This window comes from Rattus rattus, chromosome 7 (genome assembly GCF_011064425.1).
Source record: "Rattus rattus isolate New Zealand chromosome 7, Rrattus_CSIRO_v1, whole genome shotgun sequence".
Taxonomy (NCBI): Eukaryota; Metazoa; Chordata; class Mammalia; order Rodentia; family Muridae; genus Rattus; species Rattus rattus.
Window position 1 is genome coordinate 90844205 of NC_046160.1, and position 22245 is coordinate 90866449.

The window sequence follows — 22245 nt, forward strand, 5'->3', positions numbered from 1 at the left end:
CAACTGCAGTGGATGTGAGGGCGATCTGACTGTGACGTCTGTCACTCCACTGATCATCAGTGTTGATCCGTTGCTCTGGTGTCTCCTTTCTCCCTCCCTCCCAGGTCCAGAGAGGATGACCTCCCTGATAAAGGACGTCCACTCTTTGCTCAAGGGTGCATGAGTAGCTGTGATCTGTTAAAACTTCAAAAACAATCTCTCAAAATTCCCGATGCTACCCTAAGGATCTATGAGCTCTTTAGTGGTCAGTCTCCATGTCAAGGCCTATTACAGTCTAGGCTTGGCATATCTTTAGATATTGGTCAGTCTCAGTGTCAAGGACTGTTATGGTCTAGCCTCGGCATACCTTTGGATTCTCCCATCATAACATCTTCTTACTCAGCCTTTACCTAGGTAACCCCGTATGTACCACAATACCACATTCCATTTGGCCCGTTAAACGCCAGCTCTCCCGCCTGTTTCTCCAGCCAGAGTGGACAGCTGCTCTTTGACGCAGGCTGCCTGCCCTGTGTTTTTGCTTCCGGTTTCGCTTCCTAAAGCCCCTAGAGCAAGCTGCAGCTCAGGACCCGCCTGACTCTGCGTTATGTTCCGCCACAGTGCATCAATCACCTCCGTCCTCCCCACACAGCCTAACACATACCAGAGGATAACGTGCTCAAAGAGCAGCTGGTCACTGTCTCTCACCTCCCTGCACCACATCTGTCTCGGCTCCATCACAACCTAGCTCTCCGTGTCATTGCTGTGTCCGTGGTGACTGCTACCTATGTTTAAAACGACCAGTGCTAAGGAACCTGATTTTAAATGCTGTGTTGTTTACACACCCAGGGGCCTAGCAGTTAACTGACTGTGTGAGCTCAAGTAAATATGGCTTGACTAGCTTCAGCTTCCCCATCAGTAAGATGGGAATGGGATGGTCAGTCTCATCCTCTGACTGCCTTGCAAACTAAAGGAGCGAAGGCACTTGAAGCTCCTAGCAGGCCCCAGGCACATGAGTTAGGAGTAAATGGTAGACACAGATAAAGGCAGTCTCGGAGTTCTCCAACTGGGTGGGTCATGTGACCTTGTCAGAAGTAACGGCCTTGGATACTTCTAAAAGTAGGGATTCTTACTACACCATCATGAATCTAGAACTCGGGTTCTATAGTCCCGCCTTCCGTTCTTGAAATTATCTTGTAGCAAGTGCTATCTACCTGTTAAGAATGAACGTGTAGGGCCAGGAGTGCCGCTTGCCTTTAATCCCAGCACCCAGGAGGCAGAGGCAGGCACATCTCTCTAAGTTCAAGGCCAGCTTGGATACAGAGGGAGTTCTAACCAGCCAGGGCTACGTAGTGAGACCCTGTCTCAACAAAAGAAAAAGAAAAATAAAATAAAACAAACAACAAAAAAGAAAGAAAAAGAACACAAATTCACCTACACAAATATTTGCAAATTGGTAGTAGCTAGGAGCACATGCCTAGCAAGGAAATACAAGGCATTGCTAGTAGAGGTCATTATCAAGTAAACGTCTGCACTACTCTGCACTGCTAGACTTCTTTTTTATCCTGGGTATCTGCTCATGTCACAATTTAAAAAAAATTGTAGGGCTAGTGAGATGGCTCAGCAGTTAAGAGCACTGACTGCTCCTCCAGAGGTCCTGAGTTCAATTCCCAGCAACCACATGGTGGCTCACAACCATCTTTAATGGGATCCAATGCCCTCTTCTGGTATTCTGAATATAGCAGTAGTGCAATTACCTATATAAAAATAAATAAATCTTTAAAAAAAAATTGTGGAGGCAGGGTCCAAGAGACGGATCGTCACGTAAAGGTGCTTACCAAGACTAACCATCCAAGTCCAATTGCTGTAGCCACATGACAGAAAGAGAGAAGCGACCCCCAAAGTTGTCCTCTGACCCCCACATGAGCACAGTGGCACGTGCGGCCCCAGCACACTCAAAAATGAACAAACAGATGTTAGAAACTGTGAAGACAGAGGAGGAAGAGGCCAGGAGAGCAGATGAGTTGGTCGGGCTACACAGAGGTGGTGAATCAGAGGACCTGGGCTGCACACACAGAGTCCTACAGCTACCATACTTTGCAACTTCAGGCAAACTACCTCCCTTCTATGGACCCAAATGGGACCAGAGATGGCTCAGCAGTTAGTACTAGTACTCTAGAGTACTAGCTGCTAGAGTACTAACTGCCTGAGTACTAGCTGATCTAACAGAAAACCCAAGTTCAATTTCTAGCACCCACATGGAAGCTCAAATCATCTGAAACTCCAGGTCCAGCAGAGGTCCATGGGCATGGAGCATACATGTGGTGCACAGACATGCATGTAGGTAAAACACCCATACTTATAAAATTAAAAATAAAAGATCTGTGGGGGAAAAGAGTGTTAGCATTCTGTCTAAGCTTCACCCCACAGTTACCTGCCAGGTATGCCTGACACTATAAAAGGGGCTGCTTGCTCCCTCCTCACTCTCTTGCTCTTTTGCTCCTCTCTAGCTCTTGCCTTCCTGCCCCCACTCTCTCCCCATTCCCTTCCCTCCTTCTCTCTCCACATACTCATGGCCGGCCTCTCCTCCCCCTCCTCCTCTTCCTCCTCCTCCTCTTCCTCTTTTTCCTCTTCTTCCTTTTCCTCCTTCTCTTCCTCTTCCTCCTCTTCTTCTTCCCCTCTCCCTTTCTCTGTCTCTATTACCCTCTCAACAACCCTCCCCATGCCCTGAATAAACTCTACTCTATACTATACCATTGCATGGATGGTCCCTCGGGGAGAAGGGATGCCTCAACATGGGCCCATTGGGGCACCCCCTTCCCCCATACCTCACCATACCTCCATAGAACATATTCCCCCTCTCTTTATCTTTTTATAAACACATCAAAGAGAAAAAAACAAAAGAGTGGGATCAGGTGTTTTCTAGGGATGGGTCTATGGGTACTGCTAAGTATGCAAGGTGCTTTTTAGTACATTTTATCTATAGACCATCTTTCTCAATGTGTTTCCCGATGTGTTCTCAAGCATCGGGTTTTGGGGAGAGGAAATGTAGCCGCAACTTCATCTCCATCCTGGTCCCAATTCAATGAGAAAGCATCCCTGCTGTTTTATAGGCAGAGAAAGCAAGTGTAGTCTGAAATGATCACTTGCCAACCAAACGCACTGCTCACTAGACGCGCTGTTTGCAAAGACTTTTGACTGCCAGAAGTTTTTAGCTCCCGATTCATTCTGTCCCTCCTGCAGAGGAGGCGCTAGGCATATGCAAAACAAGCAGAAGGCTCTCTTTGCTGGTGAAGACCGGGTGATTTGTAAAACGACTTCCTCAGGGCCACAGTATAAACAAAGCTGGCTCCCGGCAGAGGCAGTAAGTACCCAACCCTCTGGAGCCAGTCTGCGTCTCTCCCCAACCTGGGCGCCTCACCTTGAAGATGAGCGATTCACTGCAGTCATTTCCTGAGTGTTTTCTGGGTCAAAAGCAGTGAGAGCAGCGGAGCTCAGGCTGCCAGTGAATTGCTACATTGAGAGTGCAGAACCGTGTTAACCTCTCTACTATGCTCACCCCTGCGCTCAGGCAGCCTGGGTGAGAGGAGCCCAGCTGGACTACAGCAGCTGAGTACTTTTCCAGTCTCTGGGCAAAGTGACTTCACCCAGTTTTGCAATGCAAATGACCTGGTTTGTCCTCTTAGGTGTGGGTTTCTGTCTTGGAGAAGGATACTCACTTCCTCTCCCAGAGTTCCTGGCTTGTATTCTAGCTTGACACCTCTGTCCCTGCACCTGTAAACACCTCCATTCTTCTCAAAACTCCACACAATGAAGGCCCCCTCTTCCATCCCTGAAGTCCCAGTCAGCACACACTGAATTTGATCTACTAAGTTTGTATGTAGGACCCTACAATTTAAACGAGAAGGGAGACCAGAGAGCAGGCAGGACACTACAATGGAAACCATCTCCCAACGTGAGGAGGCTCGCTCCCTCAAAAGGCACACCCAGACAAGCCACTGGCAGCAGGACTGCTACCAGTGACCTCTGCTGTGGCACCTAGTATCTTGCAACAGGATCGTTACTGGTTTTCATGGCTTCCTAAGACTGTCTAGAAGCTCCTCTGTGTTTAGTCGACTCTCACCCAGTCAAGTGTTGGTTGCTATATCTGCTTATCGCTGGCCTCACTATTCCACCCCTCAGAACACACTGAGATCCTTAGACGACAACCCTGGCTGAGTTCTTTCCTGCCCTCAGGATTCATCACACAGGCTTCTGTTTATCGGTTCATCTCAACCCTACACACATATTTATGGAGGCCTCCTAGCCCCACTCACTGACTTTGGCAATCAAACACCAGCTCCTATCTATCCCGAGGCACAGAATGGGGCAAGAGTGGGAGGGTGTCCATGACAAAGAGTTTTGTTGAAGGATACAAAACACACTCAAAGGCCTGAGCAAGCAGAATGCTAGTGAGTCCAGCCATCGGTGAAACTCGCTTTGTGTATGGGTAAGGCAGCAATGAAAGCAGAATCAACCGACCAATGACTACACAGCCTTATACAATATGGCTTCCACGTCGTATGTCCACAGAAAAGCAAAAAGACACCCAGGAAGTCAAAACTTCTCTACAGGAAGGGGGGTTTTTTTCCTTGAAATGTCCTTAACTCTTCCCCCTTATAAAACAAATCTTACATAGATGCGCCTGGGATTAAAGAGTCTTTCATCACTGCATTCTGAGGGTCAGCATCAAACAGCCACTGGAAAATGAGGTGGGAGGGACTGTATGCCGGGTGCATAAACAGCAGCCGTTGACATGTTCTGATGGTGCCTGTTAAAACCAGCTCTTATGGTTCCTCCGAGGCGGGAAGAGCCCCTCTCACCTCTGAAGCAGTCCTCACCTCTTAGCTTCACTCATGAACAGCAATAATTCCACCAGCCCTCCTGTAGGCGCCTACTCTGTTTTAGCACAGTGTTTAACATTCCAGAAATTACCCAGTTCAGTCAGCATTTCTAGACTATCACCCATGAGCCAGGGAGTGAGCTGGGCACCAGAGTCTCCATGGGAACAAGACACTGTTCTTCAAGGAACTCATAACCTAGCAGAATCCTACATATGACCAAGCAGCGTCAGAAACAACAGAGGAGAAAAACCGTGTCTCCTCGGGTTAGGGAGAAATATTCACGGTGGAGTTTTATTTGAATGGGGCGTTCGGGTACACAACACACAGAGCACGTGGCAGACAAAAGACACACTTCAGGCCTAGACAACAGTAGAAACACAGGCACAGAGGCAGGAGAATGTATCTTGGGTTGAGCAAATCACAGGCACGCAGAGTGGGTAAAGGGACAGGGGATGAAGCCGGGAAGGGCAGCCGCAGGCTGCGAAGGTCCCTGCTGGTCCTTGTTATTTCCTCATCGGGAGTTGAACTCAGACACACACTCATGCTAGGTAAATCTCCATCATTGAGTTGTGTCCACAGCCTGTCCTCTTTAAACTGTATGTGGGGGCAATGGAGAACCTAATGGGGTTTTGTTTGTTTGTCAGGTTTTGTTTTTTTCGAGACAGGGTTCTCCTTGTAGGCTTGGCTGTCCCGGAACTCACACTGTAGACCAAGCTGGCCTCCAATTCACAGAGATCCACCTGCCTCTCGAGTGCTGGGATGAAGGTGTGTGCCACCACTGCCTCCCGAACTTTGACCATTAAATGACTTGGTCAGGCTCATATTTTTAAAAAATAACTCCAAGGTCAGGGTATGACACTGATTGAAAAGTTATAGACAGAAAGCCAGTCATTCAAATATAACATACCAGCGGACGCTGCAACACACACACACACACACACACACACACACACACACACACACACACACACACACACACACACACACACAAAATAAATAAAAATAAAAAAAATCAGGAAATTCGAGAAGAAAAAAACCAAACAGAAGTCAGCAGCCATGTGGATGCTAGAGCTTGAAAGAAGAAATTCGCAGAATGTTGCTGAGGTTTTCATTTAGGGAGATTGAAAGCAAGGGGCTCTCAAAGGGCAGGAGAACAGGGCGGAAGCGGAGGGCACCACCGCGACGGGGAGAGTGAGACATTTTCATACAAGCAAATGATAGCAGCCAGGAGAAGGCCATGGCGCACAGACAAGGAGGGAAACTGAGGCTAGAGATCAGGCTGTAGATGCACTGGAGACCCCAGTGATTAATACTCATAGAAAGAAATGGACCGAAAAATGTTAAGGTAAGGATGGTAAGAGAGGGCCAGGGAGCCCAGTGGTGGGGTAAAGGCGGAACATAGCTTCAGACACTGCACCAACAGTGTTTCTGACTTTTTCTAAGACCGCTTCAGTGCACGTGCCTCATAGCCACGGGTATGCGGTGCAGTACTAATCAACACTTATCTCCACCCTCAAATGTCAAAGAACCATGTCGGAAGTAGGTCTTGGAATGCCAATTATTTATTAAAAGCTAATAAAGGGATTTGAGCCTATCAGGTTAAAGCCTTACAAATATAAAAAGGCATATGGAAGTATGCAATTAATTACCTATCTCATTTCAGACTAATTTCAGACTATTAAAAATTCAGGATTTTAAAGAAAAGAATCATTAAACTGAGAGTCATGTAATGTCAGCCTCCACCCAAGTACGGGTGGGCACTGGTTCAAAGCAAGCGCTTGGAATAAATACATGTGGGTTCAAGACTGGCTTTAATCTTTGTGGGTAGTGGACTGGGTGAGTTAACTTCTCTAAGCTTGATTTTTTTTTTTAAATTCACTTACATCCTGTCCCTCTTTCCTGACCCCACCCCCTTGATTTTTTTTAAAAAAATCTTTAAAATTGGAGTAATAATAGAACATATATGATATTATAAATACACATGAAAGCTTTTAGCATGGTGCCTAGACTAGCATGTAAGTTCTCAATAAATGCTGACTTGTTACTATAAACATATTTCCAAGTTAAAATATGTATTAACTTGGAGCTGGAGAGATAGCTCAAAGTACTGGCTGCTGTTCCAGAGGGCCCAGATTCAATTCCTAGCATCCACATAGGCGCTCACAACTGTCTGTAACTTCCTGAGATCTGTACCCTTTTCTAACCTCCACGAGCAACGGGCACACAGGAAATACACCAATATGCATTCAGTGAAAACACATATACATAAAACTTATTTTTTTTTTTTCGGAGCTGGGGACCGAACCCAGGGCCTTGCGCGTGCTAGGCAAGCGCTCTACCGCTGAGCTAAATCCCCAACCCTACATAAAACTTATATACACACACATACACACACAGAGGTACATATAATGTCAAACATTCAGGCTTCCTTTTAGCCAATAAAAGTTTTTGAACCACTCCTTTCTGTGTGCCAAGCATGGCTTTAGGTGCTAAGAAAGTACACATACTTAGGTGCTAAGAAAAATGTATACACACACACACACACACACACACACACACACACACATACACACATGCACACACGCACATGTGTATATAAGTATACATATACACATATTTAGGTTCTAATAAAAAAGTATACATGTATATATCTATATACATATACATATATATACATATAAGCATACCAAGTATGTACATATATATATATACTTTTTTTTTAAGAATAAAGCTCAGTTTCTTATTACAAGAAACTTGGCCCGATAGTATAGAAGACGAGTTGACAATTAAATTACAAGTGGTTTATCCTGTAGCTAAGCAATGAGAAAAGTACCCTGAAAATAAAGAGGAAGCACGCGGTGGCGCCCAAGGCCCCAGTGAGGGAAGGGGCCACCAGCAAGGGGAGGCAATTCGTAAGCTTTAAAAGAATCTATATGGAAAAATGTAAGGATAATTGACATTAAGGCGACAAACTCATACCCCTTGGGAAAGTCAGAGAAAGAGGGAGCTCTTGCCCAAGGGCAAACAGAGAGAAGAGAAGGAGCTGGAAGCTGCCCAATCGCTCATCATTCACCCAAGGAGACTCTTGGCCGACGACTACTTCTTCCTATAATGTTTACACCTTCCCTACCTGAGTTTGGCTGCAGAGCTACAGAGCAAAGCAAACACGTTTCTGTCCTCTAAGTGTCTTCCACCTAAAAATAGACAAACTGATCGACGGACACATTCGGGAGCTTGGATGACAACTTATTCCCCAAAGATACTGATCTCAAATAATATTTAGGTTCAGTGTGGTCCCCAGAGTGATGATATTAATACACTTCTCTCTTCCCTTCGGAGATATTAAACAGGGGAGGGGAATATTACGACTGACGGATGGGTTCCTTAAAAACAGACTGTATGATGATCCAGCAATTCTGCCTCTAGATATTTATCCAAAAGGAAGAGCGGGATCTCGGAAAGATACAGGCATTTTTCACAGTGATATCTTGTTCACGGCAGCATAATTTACAACAGGCAAAGGCTGGAAGCGACCCAGGCGCCTATCCGTGGATGGGGAGGAGAGAGAATGGGAGTTAGCATTCGGCGGATACAGAGTTTGAGTTTGGGAGGACGAGAAAAGCTCTGGAGATGGATGATGATGATGGCTAGAGAGCAATGTAGACACGATTTTGCCACTGAACTGGATACTTAAAAGCCGTTTAAATAACAAACTTTGCATCAGGCATATTTATCACCACGCAGGAAGAAAAACATTGTAATTGCATGGCTGCCATGCCCATGAAGTAACTATTCTTCATCATCTAGGGGTGAATAAGACAAAAACAAAACTTTGTTCCTGACAAGCAGATATAGCATCTTGGAGGTGTGGCTAAGGGGTGCAATGCTCTCCCTAACAGGGATGAGGTGCTGGGCTCCATCCTCAGCCACATGAACAGATAAAGAGCACGCACGATGCAAGGTATATCAGAGAGTTCTTTATCTAAAGCAGTGGTTCTCAGCCTCCCTAATGCTGTGACCTTTAATACAGTTCCTCATGTTTTGGTGACACCCCCCCAACCATAAAATTATTTCATTTACTTCATAACTGTAATTTTGCTGCTGTTATGAATCGTAATGTAAATACCTGATATTGCAGGACATCTGGTATGCTACCCTATGAAAGAGTCGTTTCGACACCCCGACCCTACCCCCACCCCCCACCCCCCCCCACCAAAGGGGCAGTGACCCCACAGGTTGAAGACAACTGATCTTAAAGAACAATATCCAGTTGCCATTCCCTGGGAAGGGACACCTTTGCTACCCACTAGCAAGACAGCATTGTGGGTAGCTATCACCTGGAAACTTTCAATTAATCTAACCATGTGTGCCAGCACCATCTATGAAGAATTACTAATAAGCAGTTGACTGTAGCCCTGTGTGCCTATAACCCCAGTACACAGGAGGCAAAGGAGAAAAGATCTTAAGTCTGAGGCATGCTGGGTTACGTAAGATTGTGTCTCAAAGCCACAAACAAAACACGACTGGTCGGTATGAAGCTTAGATCGATTACAAATCTTGTAAAGTAAAAATAAAATATTTCTTTAAGCTACTAATGGAACTTCTACTTCCAAAAGCATTAGTCGGATCTTTATGTAAGACCCAGGACTGTGATCCATGTTAGTTACTTCCATTAAGAGTTTATTATCAGCCAAGTACGGTGGGGCAAATCTCCAGTTCTAGCAACGGAGAAGCTGAGGTAGAAGGACCACAAATTCAGATCATCTTGCATAACAAGATCCTGTCTTAAAGAAACAAGGCTCTGTGGGTAAAGCCACTTGCCACCAAGACTGACAACCTGAGTCCAATCCCCAGGACCTTGGTGCTGAACTGAGGTCCCAACAGTTGTCCTCTGACCTCCACACTCATGCCATGGCATACTGTCTGCCCCTCCGCTACACACACCCAAAACAGTTGGAAAATAAAAACAAAACAAAACCCAAATAAACGAATGAGCACATTGCTTAGTGGAGCAAGATTAAACAGTAAGGATAAAAGAAGTCTGTAGTTACGGTCAAATCAGACACACATGTACCAAGTGTGGGGAGGGGGGGTCATTATGGGATAGGAAGCATGAGGCAAACTAACCAGCCTTGAACCCAGGTCCTCTGTAAACTACTCCAACTCTGGGAGATCTGTTTAGGACTTAGTGACAGACAGAAGAGGCAGCCACTGAGGGTCTGCGGTAGGAAAGGTTGAGAGGTACGGGTAGAAAATCAGACTGTGGCCAGGTTGCAAGGATTCTTGGTGAGTACAGCTTTCCATTCCTCTCTAACTGGACGCTCTAGAGGGGATGCTGTCTGGTGAACAGTTCTCAGTGTAGAGAGGCTGGCAGGACCCCAGGTCACTTGGGGATCTATCTGGGAGTCAGTCACTCAGTGGCAAAGCCTCCCAAGCCATAAAGAGAAGCTTGATCTAGATTTTCACTAGACTTAATCTATCACTCTAGAATGGGCCAGGCTGATGCTTAGATGTGCACGGTACCTTTCTGAAAGAATACTCTGGAAATTGTTGCCAGGGTGTTGCTTCCTAAAAGTAAGACTGAAGGGGCTGGAGAGGTGGCTCAGCAGTTGAGAGCATGCACTGTTCTTACAGGGTTCAGTTCCCAGCACCCAAGTCAGGTGGCTCACAATGGCCTGTGACTTCAGCGCTCCAGGAACTCCAACGCTCTTCCGGCCTGCACAGGAACGTGACACACACAGGCATACGCGCACACACACACACACACACACACACACACACACACACACACACACACACACACTCACACACACTCACACACACACACACACACTCACACTCACAAAGACATGAATATACTCTCCTGAGCCAGGCACTAATAGCGAACACCTTTAATCCGAACACTCAGTCGGCGGAGAGGTAGGTGGATCTCTGAATTCGAGGCTAGCCTGGTCTACAGAGCAAGATCTAGGATAGGCAGAGCTACATAGAGAAACCCTGTCTGGAGAAATGAAACAAACAAACAAATCTCTAAAAAGTAAAGACTGAACATAGCAAAGACTTTCATTTTTCATTGTAAAAACCTTGTATATTGTGGATATGCATTTTAAGTACATAAATGAATTAATTTTTTATAAATTTAAAAGGTCTTCTTTATGGTAAAATAAACCCTGAAAACATCACAAAATGTTTGCACTTTAGCCAGCAAATGAAAAATGTTCGTAATCAGCAAATGAAATACTTTTCAATTTTGTCTCTACCCTGTTTCAAAGAGATGTGCCAATGATCTAAAAGAAACAGTAGCAGATTCACAGTCTCCCACCCCCACCACACCCCGCCTCCCAAGCCTTCACTTCAAAGCAAACAGATCATGAACCATATACAACAAAATGTCTCTCTCTTTTGGTATGTTTAAATGAAAAGTCTGCCTGACAGGATCCCAAATCCACTGCTCAGTGAAACAAGAAATTCAAAATAATAGACTAACTAGCATATTTGATAAAATGTGTCACCATCTCAATAAATGGTCTTTTATTTTGACCTTTGTTGGAGCCCAAAACAATCACTCTATCCTTGACTCTTTCTTTCTCCTCTTACCCTTCCTATCCAAATCCCACCAATCCTACCTTCCAAATATACCCAGAATCCAACTGTATAGTACCACCTCCCTCACCCCTGTGCCTCGTCTGTCCCCTGGACTGCAGTCATTTTCACCGAGAACCCTGCTTCTGGTTCTCCACAATCAATCCTCAAGACACTAGATAGATCCTCTTTAAAATCAAACCTGAACAGGTCTTTTCTCTGTCCATGATGCCCAGTGACTTCCTATTGCGCTTGGACTAAAGCTCGAACCTGAATCTCCTGAGGACCCCATGGCCTCCTGACTCCTTTTATTTAGATCTTTGCTAGGTCAAAACCTCCTCAGAGTTGAACCTTCTCGTGTTCCCTTCATGCTGCCCATTCTTTCTCTATAATACTTGATATTATGATCTACCCATTTGCTGCCTTTTGGTGCGATTCATACTCATCTCTCCCAATGAAGATGTGTGCTCCATGATATCAGACCGTTTTTCTCCAGTGTTCACTTACTGCACCCTATGAGCCTAGGGCAGTGGTTCGAAACCTGTGGGTCACGACCCTGCTGGAGGTCACATATCAGATATCCCGCATATCAGATGTTTACATTATTATTCATAACTGTAGCAAAATTACGCTTATGAAGTAGCAATGAAATAATTTTATGGTTGGGGGGTCATTGTAACATGAGGAACTGTATTAAAAGGCCATAGCATTAGGAAGGTTGAGAACCACTGGCCTAGAATATATTTGGTAAGTAAATGAGAACTCAATAAATATTTTTTGGAGATCGAGAGAGGTACAAGTCAAAAGCAGGTAGCATCACTGGGAAAAACAGAAAATGTTGAGGTCCCAAATGAGGCGGACAGGACAAGGCATTGGAAAAGCCAAAACATCAATAGATAAGCATAGAAACCCACCGTTTATCTACCTGTGGTATCTGCCGGTAATCCATTAATTTGTACCTTGCCTGTTGTTATGGTATATTCTGTAGGGCCATTCTTGAGGATTTGTGGGCATGCTAGTGTGCAAATACTGCCACCAACGTCCCCGTGCCTCTCTCCAAAACCAATCAACTTAGATGGAAAGTTCTACTGAAGGATGAAAGCGATTACTGTCTTGGCCAGCGAGTCCAGAATATTCATTCCTCCTATGGAGAAAACCTAGACAAAGTCTTCTGTGATGGAACTAGGCAACTGGGTGATGGACAGGTTCTGCTGGCTACCACTGCCTGGGGGACAGTTCTAGTGCAGCCCCCCAATGCTAAAAGAAGGATAATGAGATATTCTTGAGTGCTCATTATAAAATAAAATGAAATTACACAAAGACCTCCTGAAAACTGAAGGGACTCAACATTGTCTGAGCGCTCACCCACTTGACGTCTGGGACAAGCCTCTAATTCCCTTTCTCTTCTCACAGATGAGGAACTTTGTCGCATCAAGAACCTGACTTGATCCCTCCACACACATCTCCACTTGCTGGTTTCAACATGAACTTCTAACCGTCTTCAGTGTGTGGTCGCTCTCCAGCCACATGGAACCTACTGACTCTGGAATGTAGTCAAGCTCTGCTGCCCATCTAGGTGGCACCACACCCTTCCCAGCCTCCCATCTAATAGCTCTTGACACTTTCTGAAGCCCCCCTGAACAGCCCGACCTTCATCAGACCTTCCTGCCTTGGCTGGAAGCACCATTTCCCCTCAAGCATTCTATCACGCCAGCGCTTGTTTGAGGGTCTGCCTCTTTTCTGTGTCCTGATCATACGCCAGTGTGAGCTACATAGTAGACGCCCTATGTTTGCTCTCTTTCACTACATCTCGATTGCTTTCTCAGGCCTTTTCAGTGGAGTGTTCATGACTTGTGCCTCAGAGCCAGGCTTTGGAAAGGCCTGGCCTTGTCTTCCTAAGGAAACATGCCTGACAGTGAAGTTGATTCTCCACTCAAGGGTCTTCTGGAAAGAGTGAAGAGTTAAGCATGAGGATGGGATGAGGTTTCAGATCTCTTTCCCATCCCTGTCACTTAAGACTGTGGATGCATTTCTTTTGTCTGAAACGCTATGAATCCTCACACGAGACACACCTGTACTCATCTGGTACAAATAGAAAAGATTTTCAACTTACTCATTTGCAAAACCACCCAAGTTTCTGCTTCTTTCACAATAGTGGAAACTTCGGAATTGACTATAATTCAAAGCAATTATTGTTCTTTGACTGTCAAGGTGCCCTGTTCCTCTTTTCATAAATATCCTGCAGGATCCCAGCCCAGTTCAATACAAAGTCTCTTTTTTTTTTCTTACCCTAGCCCCATTCCTATTCGTTTGCTAAATTTACAGCATTCAAATGAAAGAAAGGAGACCTGCTTTTGCCCCCACTGTTAACATGATATATGTCTGAGTTTTAATTGCCCTTTAATTATACCCTCAGCCAGGTCTGCACAGATATAATAGAAATATAGCAAAGCTCCAGAGGGCCTTGCTGAGGTAGTAAGAAGACGGCTTTGTTACAGTTCCTGTAACCAGAAGGAAAGAACAAAATGAGAGGTGGTCTGGGGATGTCAGAAGCTGGCTAAACAATTACCAGGAAAGCACTCAGCCTTTAAACTCTGTGAGCTGCAAGGCTGGTGATCCCCTGGTGATTTGATGCTCGGCTGAGGCTGGCTGAAAATGGAAGAACTCAGACTGCCTGGCTGTGAACTAAGAAATAAGCAACAAAAGGAAACCATACTATGACATTTTCTAAATATTTACTACCGGGAGTTGACTATTCAGTCAGAGGAGCCAGGTCTGACAGTGAAGTCCCCTGACTATCTCCTATGCTCTCCTTTGATCTCTATCTCCACCTTCCATGCCAAGAGACCTTTACCTCCCGGGACTGTCAGAGGAGAGATGCTTGTCTGATAACCCCAGCAACTGCAGAGAGATGAGCTAGTTCTCGTACAGACCAACACATGCACACTTCCTCCCAGACCCCATCCCTACAATACAGTAACCGGTAAAGACCAGATGAGTCAGTGCAAACTACCCTATAGACAGAACACCCTTTCCCAAGTATCCTCTGCCCTGTATTTTTGTCCTAACCACATCTGTTAGGCTTCACAGTCCACTATCCATGGACTTCCCAGCCGAGCATCATTATAAAATCCAACTCCTCAGCAGCCTACACAGCTCCGACTTTCTTTCCTTATGGTTGCCGATCAGTTGATAAGGTTAATCTGAAGGTCAGGGGTGGTGGAAACCATCATAGGCAGTAAACAAATGCACTGATAGTACTTCAAACTTCCCACTGGTCATGTTTTCTGCCCTTTCATGTCTGGGGCAGAGTTTGACTTTGGACAGAGTGCTTGACTTTGAAACAATATTCTTCAAGAACAACTTAGTGACTAGGTTCAGATTAAACTAGGTATCTGGGGACTGGAGAGATGGCCCAGCAATTAAGAATGTGTACTGTTCTTGCAAAGGACACAGGTTCTGTTCCCAGCACCCACAAAGAGACTCACAACCATCTGTAACTTCAGCTTAAGGGCATCCAATGCACCCTTCTGGCTCTCTATAGCACCAGGCACACATGTGGTACACATGCATACATATATTCAAGTTAAACATCCATTTACATAAAAAATTTTTTACAAACAAACAAACAAACAAACAAACAAAAACCAGGTATCTGGCAACCCTATGTTTCTCTCTCATCTCCCAGAAATGCTACAGAAAAATAGTTGCCTTGAAATATATACTGCCTGTGGATAGCAAAGTGCATACCTTTTTATGGGACAATGTATGCATATATAGTTAACAAGCAACAGGGGAATTACAGAACAGGTTAGCATTTCATTATGGAAACCATATTCTCTTCCTCCTATACCCTCACCTTTCCATTTCTGTTTCCTGGTTTTGAACTTCACTAAGCTGAAACTATCGGACATTAATGTTCTTGCCTCATCTCTCCCAAAGAAAAGGAAACCTGAGCTTTCTTGAATGGACGCACTACAGGAAACCAGCCTCACTGGCCATGGAAGAGAAAGAGATACAGAGAAGACATGGATTAGAGTGACAGGAAGTAAGGGAGCATTATAAATGACAGGTGAACTGCCACTAGGTCTCACCTTTAAGCAAGTGATCATATAAACAGAAGGCTAAAACCAGTGACCTCCAAGGTCCCTTCCAACTCCAATCCTACTTGCCTCATGAATTTTTTATAATCATCCTCTGTCCTATCACACGGTCCCTTTGCATCACCAAGCCCTTCTGGTCACTTCTAGGACTGAAAGGAAAATCTTTTTGTTTTTAAATCTGTGTTTGACTATTGCCAAAATTATAATTCTGTCCTTGAAACAATGACCTGAAAATAAGAGGCCGCCGAGCTAAAAAACTTTTGAGCAAATAAATGCTCGGTGCTGCCTTGAGGTAATATATTTTAAGCTTCTCTGATATAGGCAAAATTATGATCCGAGGTCCAAGGACTGGAGTGTGATAAGCCAATGCTGTGAGCAAACCTTCCCAACCTATTCTACAGCCCCTGCTGAGCCTCTGATCTTAAAAGGACAACAGAGCAAGCGATGGAGCTTGAATCCTGGCCTCATCTCTCATCAGCTGTGTGAGATGAACGAGTTATTTAATTCCCTGAACCGATTACCTCGCTTAAAAAATGTATTATTATTATTATGGTGTGTGTGTGTTGTGTGTCTGTGTGTGTACAGGACACTTGTGGAGGTCAAAACACAACTTTGTGAAGTCCATCACAAGGCTTGACCAGCAAGCGCCTTTACCCACTGAGCCATCTCACCAGCCATTTCTTTGCTTTTTAAAATGGGATAATATGCGTGACCTTGCAGAACTGACAGATACCCTATAAAGCAACCCTGATCATTCATTCTCTCATTCAGTCAACACTCACCTGCCAGCCACAAGTACATAAAAGACAGGGTAAATAGAAGCTCTTGTTCTTTTTATTTATCAAAAACCTACTACTTTTCCAAAATTGTGGCAGACTGACATTAGTTCAAAGCTTTTGCTCGCACCTAGTTTGCCAAAAATAGCCATATTTATTTTGTCGAGCATGACTGCAGGCGGGAGTCAGCCCCCTGGGATGCCCTTATATTCCCTTTACCCCCAAGCAAACGATCCAACAGGTGTGTTGGTTCCACCGGACACCTTCAGAACACTTAAGACGAAGCAAGGGCCAGAGCAAAAAGTGGCATCCCAGCTCTCCACCGGGCAAGTCGCTGGGGAAAACCTGATATGCCTGTGCTGCAAGGCCCAGCCTGAATGCCTGGGAGTTTTTGGGTGCTTTCAATTCCTTAAGTGGACTCTATGTCTTCAGAGAACTCAAGATTAACAGGACTGGCTCATCCCCAGCCACTACCACCGGGCCACTGATAAAGGGAGGCGCACTAGCAAAGGGTGCCTCTCCTTTCAACTGTGCTTTAGTCAAGGCTAGAATTTGATAACAGTATAAACGGCTGGTCTCATCTCAAGGTTGGTGGGCTCTCCTCTGTTCTAAGTTTACTGTTCCTTTTGTTAGCTAGTCCCCAAGCCTCGGGTGGTGGGCATTCAGTACACAATTAACAAACAGTTTGTACTTGTAAGAGTTTCCCATAACATTCTGGAAAGCAGGGCTCATTGGAAAAGCATATGAAGTCTGATCCTGGAACAGGAGATGACCACCCTGGGCCATGGTCATAGAGCAGTTAAAAAGGGAATTCTAGATTACAATTCTGAGTGACCTGTGAAGCTAGCCTAAGAGAACATCTTAAATGTGCCTCGGTTTTCTTTTCCCCTGAAGGCTCCTCTCATTCAGGAGCTATCTGAATCACCTCCCTTGGAAACTGAACTATATACATCCATTGCACAGGCAGGGGTTTTGCGTGGCTGCCTCATAGCGTGGAGGTGACAGCCGGATCCTCTCTCGTCACTGAAGTTCTTAGTTAAAGACACCATCGCTATATAATCCCATCCCACCCGGCCGGATGCATCTAAAACAATGGCTTCTTTCCATATCCCTTCAGTGAGTTAAGGGTGTTATTAACTCTAGCACCTCTAATTGCTCACTGAAAACAGTGGTTTGGATATTAATAGACTATAAATCAAGGCCCTACCTAAGGCTTGTTGTCACGGAAATGTACTCAAGCTTCATAGCTATTTCCCCTTTGGGAAGGTCTGGGTAAGTTGGTGGGACTTGAGGATTGTGTTAGAGCTCTTGTTTCTTCCATTTTCTGCTATTTCTTTAGGGCCAAGTTGCTGGACCTGGCACGAAGGTAAGAGTAGAGTGGGCTTTGTAGAATAAGAACTCAAAGCGGGATGGGTGGGGGTCCTTGAAGAATAGTTCTGGGACACTTGATCTTTCCCTTCTCAGTCTACACTGGGCCACTCTGCACGTCCTGCCTGGCATCCTGAGGCCCGGCCCCCTCTGCTGCCCTGAACTGTCCTCCCAGCCTTGGCACAGGGCAGCCCTGGAGCGCGCTAGCCAAGTTCCAGAAGAGGATCCGACACGCCCGGGGGGTTGAGAAGCCAGGCAGCAAGAGGTACAAGCAGACAGTCCTCAGACCGACCAAAAGCAACCCCCACACACACACACGTTACTCCCAGGCGAGGGTCCAGGGGGAGGCGGCCAGGAACACACACACCCCAAACCCACTCCCCGTGCCCCAGGGCGACACTCTACTAGCTAGCTTCCCAAAGCTAGCGCCCTGCTCGCCCAGCGCCTGCGAAACCCACGCGGGTTCCCGCGTCCCGGGGTGACGACTGCCGCAGCCGCCAGGGCCTCCCGGGCTCCGCACCCCTTCCGCCCCATGCTAGGCACCCGGGGCCACCGGGCTGTCGCGTCACCCGCCCCCTGGGCCCCGCGCTCCCCAGCGCTGGCTCCCAGGCACCCAGCTCCCTCCCGCTGCGCGGCCCTCGGGGACTCACCTGCGCTGGGGCTGAAGCGGCGGCCACCCCGAGCCCGGGGGCGGCGGCGCAGGGGGAGGAGGGCAGCACGGGGCTCCTGGCACAGCGGCCGCCGGGCGCCTGGTGCTGCGGAGCCACGGACCCGCCCAGAGATATAAATAACATTATCTGAGGAGGGACATTCCTGCCGGGGGACATCGCTGCTGCCGGGACCAGATAGTCCCGCGGCGGGGGCGGGGAGGCGGGGCCGCAGCCTCCCGCAGCGCCAGGCCCGCCTTCCCCACCCACTCCTGCACCTGCCAATCAGACTGCGCGCCCGGGGGCACCTGCCTCGCCGCTAGCGCCGCCGCCGCCGGGACCTGGGGCGCCAGGGTCCTCTCTCACCTCCCCTGATCCCGCACACCCCGAGCCCCTTGCCTCGGGAAGAGGACTCGACTCTGCAGCTCCGGCCTAATTCGTGTGTCCGGAGCTGCAAGCCTGGCGGCGAAAAGGAGTCCTCCCAGCCTTTCCCGCCTTGCGTCCCCTCAGACTATGATCTGGTTTTGAAAATACATCTAAAGACCCGTTTAGGCCGTAGGGTGGTTGAGGAGGGCGCCCGGCTGTTGCGCCCCTCCAGAGATAGGCTGGAAGGGACAGATTGTTCCCGCGGGCGGGTTACGTTAGAAAGCGTGCTCCTGGCCGGCTACAACCGGCTGGTAGTAGGAGCAGACGCTGGGAGCGCAGGGGGTGGGCACTGGGCCGAGGCCCCCGCCCCCAGCCTGCGGGCTGGAGGCCGCGGCTCCAGCTTTCAAGCAGGGTACTGTCCGGGAGAACCCGGCTGTGCTGGTTGGTGGCGCGCAGCCTATAGTTGTAGGTTGCAGGGGCCATAATCAACAGGCAAGCGGGCACACCAGCCCACCTGCACCTTCTTGGGAGCCCGGCATTCTCACTGCAAGCTTTAGTGGAGTGGGGTACAGCAGGCCAGAGTAGAAGCTAGAACCAAGGGTGTCTAGTAAGGCATCTGCGACTAAGGAGGGTGACACCGATGAACATGGGCGGCTTGCAGGGCAGCCTATTTTCTTGACTTTTCAACGGTACAAGGTCATTGCTCAGTAAGGTTTGCTGCGTGCCCTTCCTCGTTTTATTTTTATTCGGGGTGGGGGGGGGTCCTCCACACGCTGTGCCTGGGATGATCGCTCACAGACCATCAACCCGGGTAATCGCAGGTGTAATGGAGACAGCAGTGGATTAAAAAGAGCATAGATGCAGAAGGGAGTTTTAACTTTGATGCTCCCTGGAAGTCTTAACAGGAAACAGCCTTTCTCCTGAGTTGTTTGCTTGAGTGTATAATTAACGCTGTTTTCTAGGATTCATGAGCAAAGGGTGTTCAATTGCCAGATGTTCAAACTTAGTCTGTGTATTAAAGGTACTGCTGTCGTCGCACTTCTTTTGAGAGTAGGTATTTGAACAGTAAGAAATCTAATTGGGACAAAATCCACAGGTATTAAAAAGCCATAGAACTCTCCCCTCTCCTTTTGCCTGAGCTCTTATTACATGCCAGTTTCCCAAATGCCACCAGTATTACAAGGAAGATGACGCACTGGCCCTGGGTATCCCAGAGGTTAGCAGCGATTCCCCTCCCCTCCCCAGACCATTGGATGGTATCTGGCAAATCTTTATAGGAGCACTCCAAACGCTCTGAGGCTCCCCAACATCATCCACCACCCCCAAACCATTTGCTTTTGCTTATTGTTGAGTTAAAAATTGTCTTTTTAAGAACCAATTCCTGGCAAAAAAAAAAAAAAAAAAAAAAAAACAGGCCAACTTCAAAAGCTCAGACTTACATATCACAAGTTGAAATGCTTGATCTATTTTTGAAAGAGGGGTGTGTGGAATTATGTATTTATATTTTTTAAACCGTGTGTGAATAAACTTATTAAATAAATTCATGAATCCCAGAATTGCAGCTTTGCAGCTACATAATTATATATTACAGGAAAAAGATAATTCTTAGCTATAGGCTGTGGCTCTGAACTGAATGGTTGCACGCGTATTTTCCTTTGGAGCATTCTAATTTATAATTTTCCACCACAAGAAAAAAATTAATATGACAACGAGAGCTCCAAAGCGACAGACAGATTACCCCGAGATTTTACAAACCAGCCCTCATCTACAGTGGCTAGCTCCACTTTAGCTGAACGATAAATAATTCAATACAACCTCATTTGCTGCAGATCCTGTTATCCTGACAACATCCCCAAATGCTTCCCAGCTAATAGAGTTACAGTGAAATGATAAATCAGAGCCCAGTGAGAGAGGAAGTTTAGAAGTACACAGAGAAAGGGCATTGTACAACAAGCACAGGAATGAGAAATTGGGGACCATGTGCATGTGGGGGAGGGGGAACGCTGATAGAAAGCTTCACTATCAAGGTCATTATTGAGAGGAAGAGTCTTCAGGGACCTTCTTAGAAGATTACACAGTATCTTTGAGGGTTCCCTACAGGAGAGAAAGATGAACCTTTGCAGTTATTGGTCGATGGACTGTCTGCCCATGTTGATACCTTGTACTTCCAAGCTTCCCTAGTTGATCTGCAGCTTTGGAAGAGTTCTGGGACCAGAAGGGAAAGCGTGCACTTAAGACTATAATAGATGCTGTAAGCCAAGGTATGGGAGGAAGCCTTCAGAGACTGAGTACCCAGCTCTAACTGAAATCAATAGGTGAGGCCAAGGGGCTGTAAGTAAGTAAGGACACTAGAGGTGACTAACTACAGGGGAATGTTTGCTTCTCTCTCTCTCTCTCTCTCTCTCTCTCTCTCTCTCTCTCTCTCTCACACACACACACACACACACACACACACACACATACACACACACACACACACTCTCCTTGGAAATTCCTTACATGTCTGGATCATGTTCAACCCTCCTCAGCTCTTCTCAGATCTACCCCCCTTTCCCTAAGCCCCCCAATTCTGTACCTTCCCCCAACCCTTTAAGGCTGATTTGTGCTGCCCAAATACGCTATTTTTATTGACCCACAAAGCCAAAGTTATTTAAGTAAACCACTTTGAATTAAACATGAACATATGTATTAGAAAGATACTCAAAGCAAATGCAAAGCTAAACCTGACCAGTTCAAATCCTTGGACGTGATAATGAGAGAATCGAGGACTCACGGTACTGACATGTACTATGCCCTGCAACTGAGCTATATTTTAGGACACCAAGCCGAATTTTCCTCCCCATGTCTGGGATTACCTAAGGGTGCCACTTCCTTCTCAGCTTGCTAAGACAAGAAAGAAGCAATAAGGCTAATTCCTAGAGTACACCTCTGAAATCAAGAGGTGCTGAGCACTGGGGAAGCCTTTGCCTTCAGATGCCTCGGACTCCAGGTTGCCTGTAGTCTTTTGTTTCCCCATTCTCCCATTTCCTTCTCCTTCAATTCTTTCTCCATGTAGCAGCCAAATTCTACTCTAAGAAGGAAATCTGATTATGCCACTTGGTTACATTAAATCACCCATGGCTTCCCATTTCTCTCAGGATCCAGTGTTAAGCACTTAGCATGGTATTGGCACACGAGGCAAGCTTAGTAAAGATACAATAGTGAATAAATGAACAAACCAGGAATTAAAAGAGGCTGCAATCTTGGAGACCAACCAGAGAGGTCCACCCACCCCCACCCCCGCTGGCTTATTACATTATATGTAATTTTTTACAGGAGGCTTACATTTTAAATATGTTCGAATAAGCTCGTCTGAATGTATTCAGAGTCTCTGAGATATAATTGACAATACTGCGGCTGAATTTTTCCGGGTCCTGCACTACCGCCGCTGCGCGTCACGCCTAACTTAGTGTCTGTCGGGGAGAACAGGGCTAGTTAATTAAGGAGACCTTTCTACCTCCCAGCTCACTCCTGGATCTTTCCTCTTCCCATGTCTCGTGGATAA

The 22245-nt window shown here is 46.5% G+C and overlaps 1 protein-coding gene across 1 annotated transcript in view; it reads right to left on the minus strand.

The window, feature by feature from the left end:
- Sptb (spectrin beta, erythrocytic) overlaps positions 1-18534 on the minus strand; it is a 126660-nt gene extending 108126 nt beyond the window's left edge. Inside the window, exon 1 of the mRNA XM_032907973.1 lies at positions 18339-18534. The gene's annotated coding sequence lies outside the window, so the exon portion shown is untranslated. The remainder of the gene's footprint in view (positions 1-18338) is intronic.
- Between the last annotated feature and the right edge of the window lie 3711 nt (positions 18535-22245).